The sequence below is a fragment of the Schistocerca americana genome, chromosome X (genome assembly GCF_021461395.2).
Source record: "Schistocerca americana isolate TAMUIC-IGC-003095 chromosome X, iqSchAmer2.1, whole genome shotgun sequence".
NCBI classification, from domain to species: Eukaryota; Metazoa; Arthropoda; class Insecta; order Orthoptera; family Acrididae; genus Schistocerca; species Schistocerca americana.
This window is the reverse complement of record NC_060130.1, coordinates 785,932,292-785,940,011: the sequence shown is the minus strand read 5'-3', so window position 1 is coordinate 785,940,011 and position 7,720 is coordinate 785,932,292. Positions and strand designations below refer to the sequence as shown.

At 41.7% G+C, this 7,720-nt stretch overlaps 1 protein-coding gene across 5 annotated transcripts in view; it reads left to right on the top strand.

Moving 5' to 3' along the window:
• Window positions 1–2,047: 2,047 nt before the first annotated feature.
• LOC124555410 (serine/threonine-protein kinase NIM1) overlaps window positions 2,048–7,720 on the top strand; it is a 510,029-nt gene continuing 504,356 nt past the window's right edge. For 2 of the 5 annotated variants that reach the window (XM_047129312.1, XM_047129309.1), the window contains exon 1: window positions 2,048–2,112. The gene's annotated coding sequence lies outside the window, so the exon portion shown is untranslated. The remainder of the gene's footprint in view (window positions 2,113–7,720) is intronic. The other 3 variants (XM_047129310.1, XM_047129307.1, XM_047129311.1) reach the window with 3 other exon arrangements.

Sequence of the window (7,720 nt, the reverse complement as noted above, 5' to 3'; positions counted from 1 at the left end):
AATTAACAAAGGCACTCACGCTGGTCATCTGCTGCCATAGCGCATTAACGTCAACGGATACGTTCACCATTCGTCCCACGTAGATATCAACCGTTACTACACGCAGTGTTGTTTGTCTGTTAACGTTGGCGACTCTACACAAAAGCCGCTGCTCTCGGTCATTAAGAGAAGGCCGCCAGCCACTACGATCTCCGTGGTGAGAGATAATGCCTGACATTTGGTATTCTCGCTATACTCTTGACGTTGTGGATCTCGGAATATTGAATTCCCTAACGATTTCCGAAATGGAAAGTCCTATGTGTGTAGCTTCAACTACCATTCCTCATTCAGAGTCTGTTAATTCCCGTCGTGTGGCCATAATTACGCTGGAAACCTTTTCGCATGAATCAACTGACTATCTGCCAATACATTGCCCTTTTATACCTGGTGTTAGCAACACTACCGCCATCTGTGTATGTGAATATGGCTATTCCATGACTTCTGTCACCTCAGAGTATTACTTCCTACAATATCCATCTCCCATAATGATGGTGATGAGGTCCCATACTCCGAGGAGCATAGGGGTCGATGCGGGAGACCCGCATCGCCGACTAGGCAAGGTCCTAGAGGAGGTGTTTTGCCACTGCCTTCCTCTGACCGTAATAGTGATGAATGATGATGATGATGAAGACGACACAACAACATCCAGTCATCTCGAGGCAGGGAAATCCCTAACCCCGCCGGGAATCGAACCAAAAAATGGTTCAAATGGCTCTAAGCACTATGGGACTTAACTGCTGAGGTCATCAGTCCCTTAGAACTTACAACTACTTGAACCTAACTAACCTAAGGACATCACACACACCCATGCCCGAGACAGGATTCGAACCTGCGACCGTAGCGGTCGCGCGGCTCCAGACTGTTGCGCCTAGAACCGCTCGGCCACTCCGGCCGGCAATCGAACCAGTGACCCCGTGCGTGGGAAGCGAGAACGCTTCCGCAAGACGACGACGTGCGGACTCCCATAATGATCATGACACAAAAATTAGATGCTGCTGCTTAAAGGTTTAAGGACACGAAACATCGAAGCTCATTAGGCCACCAGGACGGAATGGGTGTAACCCATCTTTCTGCGTCACAGTAATTTATATGCGCAAGTCTGAGAAATATTTTAAATGTTTGCGTAACGCGAGTCTGATGCGTGGCGTGGTAAACAGCCCACTGTTTAGCTAGTGGGACTGGGGAAACCGCCTAAAAGCTACGTCCAGGCTGGATGGCACACAGGCCGCCGTCGTTAATGCGTCGGCCGTACTCGAAGGGGGACGGGCACACCACCCCTTGATGGAAACGGGCGCCTTAACACACACTGCTGTCGGCTATCAGAGCGTGTTCACACATTAGCAAATTTGGACTCATACAGAGTTATGGTTTCCGTGTACTAACAGCGAAATGAGCGGAGGGATGGGAAATGACCGAGGTACAGTAAGTGCTCTTCACTGTACATCATACGGAGGCTGTCGGATTACATATGTGGGTGCAGCAATATTGTTCAAGTATATGGAATCGATATCAGGTTGGAGGGATAAATCCAGCCTATATAAAGAGTGGTTGCGCGAATGATCGCTATATTGTTTATCTGGCGGGAGAGTGTAAGAGAAATGCTGAAAATCTTCACTGGCAGACATTCGAAGAAAGACGTCGATATCTGCCCAGAAATTCAACAATAAGTTTCTTTAGGGTGGAACCTAAGAGTATTTCGCAGCCCCTAATAAATCGATACCACAGATATCACGATGACCAAATCAGATTAGTAACAGCTCACAGAAGGAAAGCGAGCGAATTTTGATAGATGGCGCCATAAAAGGTACGCTCTTCGTAGTGATTCGCAGAATTTGGGAGTAGATGCAGGTAAAGGTAATTTAATACGAACTTTGTAAAGCGAAGGCGGAAGCTAGGTGGGGAGGGGAGCAATAAGGCGGGAGCAGAGCCAGGACGCAGGCGTGTGCCGCCCCTCCGACGCCGCTACCCCCACCACCGCCGGCGCCGGCACCTACAAGTAGAGCGACGCCAGCGCCGGCTCGCAGTCGCGCAGCCGCCGCCTCCCTGCTCGCATATCGCCGCCTCTGCCTGCAGGTAGGACGCGCTGCGGCTCGCGCCACGCGCCAAGCGCCAAGCAAACGCCTGCTTTTTGCACGCTGCCTTTGCTGTGCAAAAGTCTGTTACATACTGTTTAATTTTACTATACAGAGACCAATATGTAGAGATTCACTCTCTATTTCCTTGTACCCTCTTGTAGTCTGACGTAATTTCGATTGTTTATTTCTTGGTAACATGACAGTTCGGCATAAACTCAAATTTTAAAGTCAGACTTCTCTCTGTGTTGTCTTTGAAATCGAATACTACTTATTCAAATATGAGTCCTATTCCACAAAAAATAGACGAGAAAATTCAAAGAGGGGTTATCAGCTTGCATATTGTTTCGCATTTGCCGCAACAGACGACAGAATCGCGCGTAAAAGTGTCATTTCTGTTAAATTTAGTACTTCTCACTTCAAAATTCGCTATATATACACTATATTTTTCATTTTTATACTAACTGTCTGATCACGAACTTTGCCTCCCGTGCTGAAAGTAATTTAGTTTATCTGGGAATGAAATACGCGCTTAAAACTTTCAAAATTATTCACAGATTTCAATCGCCAATGTTTTCTCTGGTGTAAATAAAAGGCAAATGATAAAATTTAGCTTGTGAAATATTCCTTCAAGTTTTCTGATATACTTTAGGGGATTGTTGATGTAGCCACAGGGTGTGAAACGCAACATTCGCAGGTCACTGAGAAATGTTAATTTACATCTGCGACAGATCTCACTTTTCATACATTTCAACCGCTGATCTCACCTGTAATCTGTTAAAACGTGAATGAATAACATAGGTCATTGTATATTGTTTCTTCGGAGACATGGTAATGCTATAATGTGCATAAAAAACAAGCGTTATGACAATACTAAATTTGTGTAAATTTCAGCTCTGCAACGTGAAACTGAAGAGTAAGGTAAGATATCGACAGGAACCGTAATTTATATTGAATTATTTGTTTTTCTTTGTTGTCATATTGTCATGTATTGTCATGTTATGTACACATTCCATAGAAATGAATCACCAATCTTGGACGGAGCATTTATGGTACGCTGGTTAAGTACAGCGCAAATTTTCCGCAATTTTCCTTTGACACATTAGAAAATATCAAGTATATTTCAATGAATATTCCATAAACAAAAATAGTTAGATAATAAAAGCCAGTCCATAAGTTCTCAGTCACGTTGTGAGAATCTTTCTGTCTAGAGATAATTTCTTACTCCAAGGATACAGCTATGACCAGTAAGAGAATTTAAAAAGTTTTCGTATAATGCAGATCAAGTTAGTTTAAATTAAATGAAAAAATCTAAATCAAAACTATGTGGATGACGTTAGTCTTCCAACAAACAGAAATGTAACTAAGATAAATTTTTAAAAAAATATTTAAATTCTTGACATAATTTGTCAGTCGATTCAAAAGTGTTTCAAGTTTTTCGATTTCCTACATTTTTGATTTGACAACACGACACAACATGTTCGCAGTAAGTGTATTTGCTAGAGCACTGCAAGCATGGGAACTTTAACCAGAAGGGCGATACAAAGTAAGACTGTTTTTACATTGAGATAAAGTAGTTCACAACAAAAATTATATGTAACAGAAAAAAACCAGAGGATAGATGCAATATCCTATATTAATTTAATCATATGTTACTATGATCTGTTTTCACACAGCCAAGTAATCATGAACAATGACAGCTAAGAAGAGCGCAGAAGATGAACATTGATGTTTTAAATACAGGTGGAGTTTTACATTCCCAAATTTCATATGTTGTATGTCATGTTCATTGTAACGTTTTATTACATACGAAATATTTATGAGTCATCAGGCCTTAAACAGAATTTCTGTAAAACAAAAAAGAGACATGCTGACAATTACATACCTTTTAAATTTCTTGTTTAACATTATATTCGTTACTTCTATCGTATGTGTTCATTTTAATTCTAGCAGACGAACAGTTTATGGTAAGTTTATTATTTTTGTTGACAGTATCTACTTAAGTAATGCTGACTGTAATTATATTCCCAGGTATCTAACTTTAATTCACCCAATTCTACAGTAATACGTAAATAACACTCAGTCTATCTTCGCTGACCAACAAGACATTAGAAATTCCCACCAGGTCCCTAAACACGCTTGTAAATAAATGTATGCTCTGAAACAGTACTGAACCTGCTGTGGCGTATGCTTCGTAATCCTATTGTCGAATTTTGGGATTCTTGTTACCGTGTTTATCCATGTTTTCAAAATAAATATATATGTTGTGGAGCCACCTCCTTTAAAATACAATACGCTTTTACCCATTTTTGGTACCCAAAGATGTTCCCACATCTAAAAGCATTTTTCTGTGAGCCTTGGAATTTGCAGAAATAAAGCGAGATCCGCACAGATAAGTACTGGAGAATGTCTGCGAAGAAAAAAGGAAAAAAAAACACTTGGTGTTTCTCAGTAGAAGACGCTGTAAGAACCATATCTAGAATTCATTTGGTAACATGAATCTGTATCCCACAAGCCACCGTACTATGTGTGGCTGATTGTATATGAAACATCAGAATCACTTTCCCCCTTTCCTGTTCCATTCGCGAATGATAAGCAGAAAGGAAGATTATCGGTACTCCTCTATAGCGGGTGTAAATGATAGCAGTTTACAACGTGTAAACATGAATTACAGGGAGGGGAAAGGAGGGTGGGAAATCGTGACGAGTAGTCGCATAGGGCACTGTGGTAATGCAATGGCGAAAGTTGAAAATTTGTGCCAGACCGGGAATCGAATCCGGATTTACCGCTACTCATGAACGGCCCCTAACCGTCTCAAATTTCCAACTTATCGCACGCTGCAATGCAGCGCCGCTCGTCCATTAAACTCACCACTCGCAAATCCTGATTTCGGTAGGAGTTCGGGAGATATTTGGGCATTCGCCTGAAACAAAACTCGTGGAGCTGTCCTCTTTTTAAAAAATACCGACAGCTCATCGACGTTTGTGTCAGAGCAAATGTACAAATATCGTCTGAACTCTTACGGGAATCACTATTTGCGAGTAGTGAGTTTAATGAACGAGAGACTCTGCATTGCAGCGTGCAGTAAGTTGGAAATCAGAGTCGGTTAGGGACCGTTCATGGGAAGCGGTAAATCCGGGTTCGAGTCTCGGTCCGGGACAAATTTTCAACTTCCGCCGTTGCATTGGAACAATTCCCTGTGCGGCTAGCCGTAACGATATTCCACCCATCCTGTCCATTTCCTCCCCCTTCCTGCAGTTCATGTTTGCATCTATGTACCAGCCGCGTCATCACGAGTGACGTCTGTTCTGTCGTACATGTCCGACAGAACAGACACCCCTCACATATATACATGTTGTTCCAAAAAACATCGACAAACTTTAGAGACATGTTCCTTACACCAAAACAAGAAAAAGTGGCTAATAAACAAGGTCTCTAAAGCGCATACCTTAAAAGATATGAGCACTTATTCGTCTTCGATGCTATGAAACATCTACTGCTAGCTCTTTGCTTTTCATATTTTGGAAGGAGGTAGTACAGACCAAAACAAGAAAGAAATGCCGGTGTAAATGGCCTCTAAAATGCAAACCTTAAGAGTTCTGGGCTCTTGGTCAGTAGAAAAGACGTGTTTCACACTAGCAAAGATGAACAAGTGCTCATAGCTCTTAACGTATGCATTTTAGAGCCCATGCTTACTAGACTTTTTTACTTGTTTCTGAGTAAGGAATCTGTCCCTAAGGTTTGTTGGTATTTTTGCGGACACCCTGTATACAACGTACCACAGTAGTGTAGGGGACGTCGAGACGAACAATTTCATACAGGGCACTTGTGGTCTATCAAGCCGGAAAAAACCTCAAATCAGCCCACAAAAGAAACCTAAACTGCAGCACATGTCTACTGCGCAATATTTTGAATACCCTCTCGTCCTCGTATGTCACCGGTTTAATCGTTCATAACTGCTTGCAGCTCACTTCTTTTCCTCGATAATATCGTTCAGGTTAAACGAGCGTTGTTCTTGCACTTGCAAATTGTAAAATTGACGTTTGTGTAAATTATACCTCAAATTCATATAATCTGTAAGTGCAAGAACATCGTAAGTTTAATGCACAAGAGAAAAATAAATGAGCTTCAAACGGTTAAGTCCGACTAATCCGGTGGCATTAATATTTTGGGCGGCACGCATGCGCTGTAGCTTAATCGACCTTTGTAGGCCGAATTTAGGTTTTTTTCCGTACTTGATAAAGTACAAGTGTCCTGTATCAAATTCTTCGTCTTGACTTCCCCCACACCACTGCAAACACGTTATTGTTTCTGTAATCTTCCTCTTCTGGTCACAACACGAGGTATAATTTCGTGGAAATAACGTTCGAAATTAGAATCTCGAAACTATGAGAGCAAGGAGAAGTACAGCGTCTTCCTTTAGATTTCGTTGACCATATCTGGGATGACTTCGTGCTGTTTAAAAAGTTTTATTATCTATTCTGCTCATTCAGTTTGGTAAGTACCCTAAACCAACGAGCAATACTCAAGAATTAACTGAAAGGGGGTTTCGTAATCAACCTCCTAAGTGGGTGAACTAGCTTCCTTAGAAGTCTTTCAGTAAATCCGAGTCTAACACTGCACATCCCCCAGTCTAAATTTACTGTCACTCATTGCTCTTGAACGAAGGTAACACAATAACGACATCTACCGTACATGCACCCTTCTATGCTATTTTCATTGGATTCAGTCCACAACTATATCTCAGTTTATGTAAATAACACTTGTTTTACGTTTGCAAATAAATCCTTCCATTCCCTCCGTTTTTACTCTTCTGACCATGACCCCAAATAACGAGAAGGTTCTGAGCGCTTTATACCGAAAGACCGCTGCTTGATGTAGGTGTCTGTGAGCTGGAAAATACGAAGGGACAACGACACGCTCGATACGAAGTATTAGTTATTTAAGTCCCTTTATGTTAACATTACTGCAATACACAGTACGATTGTCCTAGCATAAGACAACTGAGCACGAAGGGTTTCCTGTTATTTTCCGTACAGCTTACTTCTTGATAGGGCAGAAGCATTCACGCTAGATACAGAAGATTTGATTTTGTGGTTACTCATTTTCCCATAAGATATTATTTTCCATCGTTTGAAAAAAATGCTGATATGTTTTGAACAGTGGGATGTTTGGCTTCAAATGGTCATAATTTTAAGGTTGCCACCACCAGCTGAACACGTTTGGTAAGTATACGAATTGCATCAATCACGTGACAAACCTCACGCACGATATTTGCCGCCGGAGCACAAGAAAACGTCTGTAGTTGTCTGTTCGGCCACTGTCACTAAGGTTATCGATTTTCATGAAACGTGTCACAGCGTACGGACACAGTCCAAGGACGACGCATAGTCGAGTTCTCACGACAAATAGTTCCTTATTACTGTGAGCCGCCTCGTTTCTTCTGTATCGCGTCAGAAATACAAATGTAACTGCTGGTGGCAGAAAACAGAGAGAAGAAAGCCAGGTTAAATGTAAGCCATGACATTAATCCTGCTACTCACAAATTCATAATTGAGGTAAAATACACTTAGAGACCGTTCCCCATTGTGAGGCAAAGAGCGCAGTCA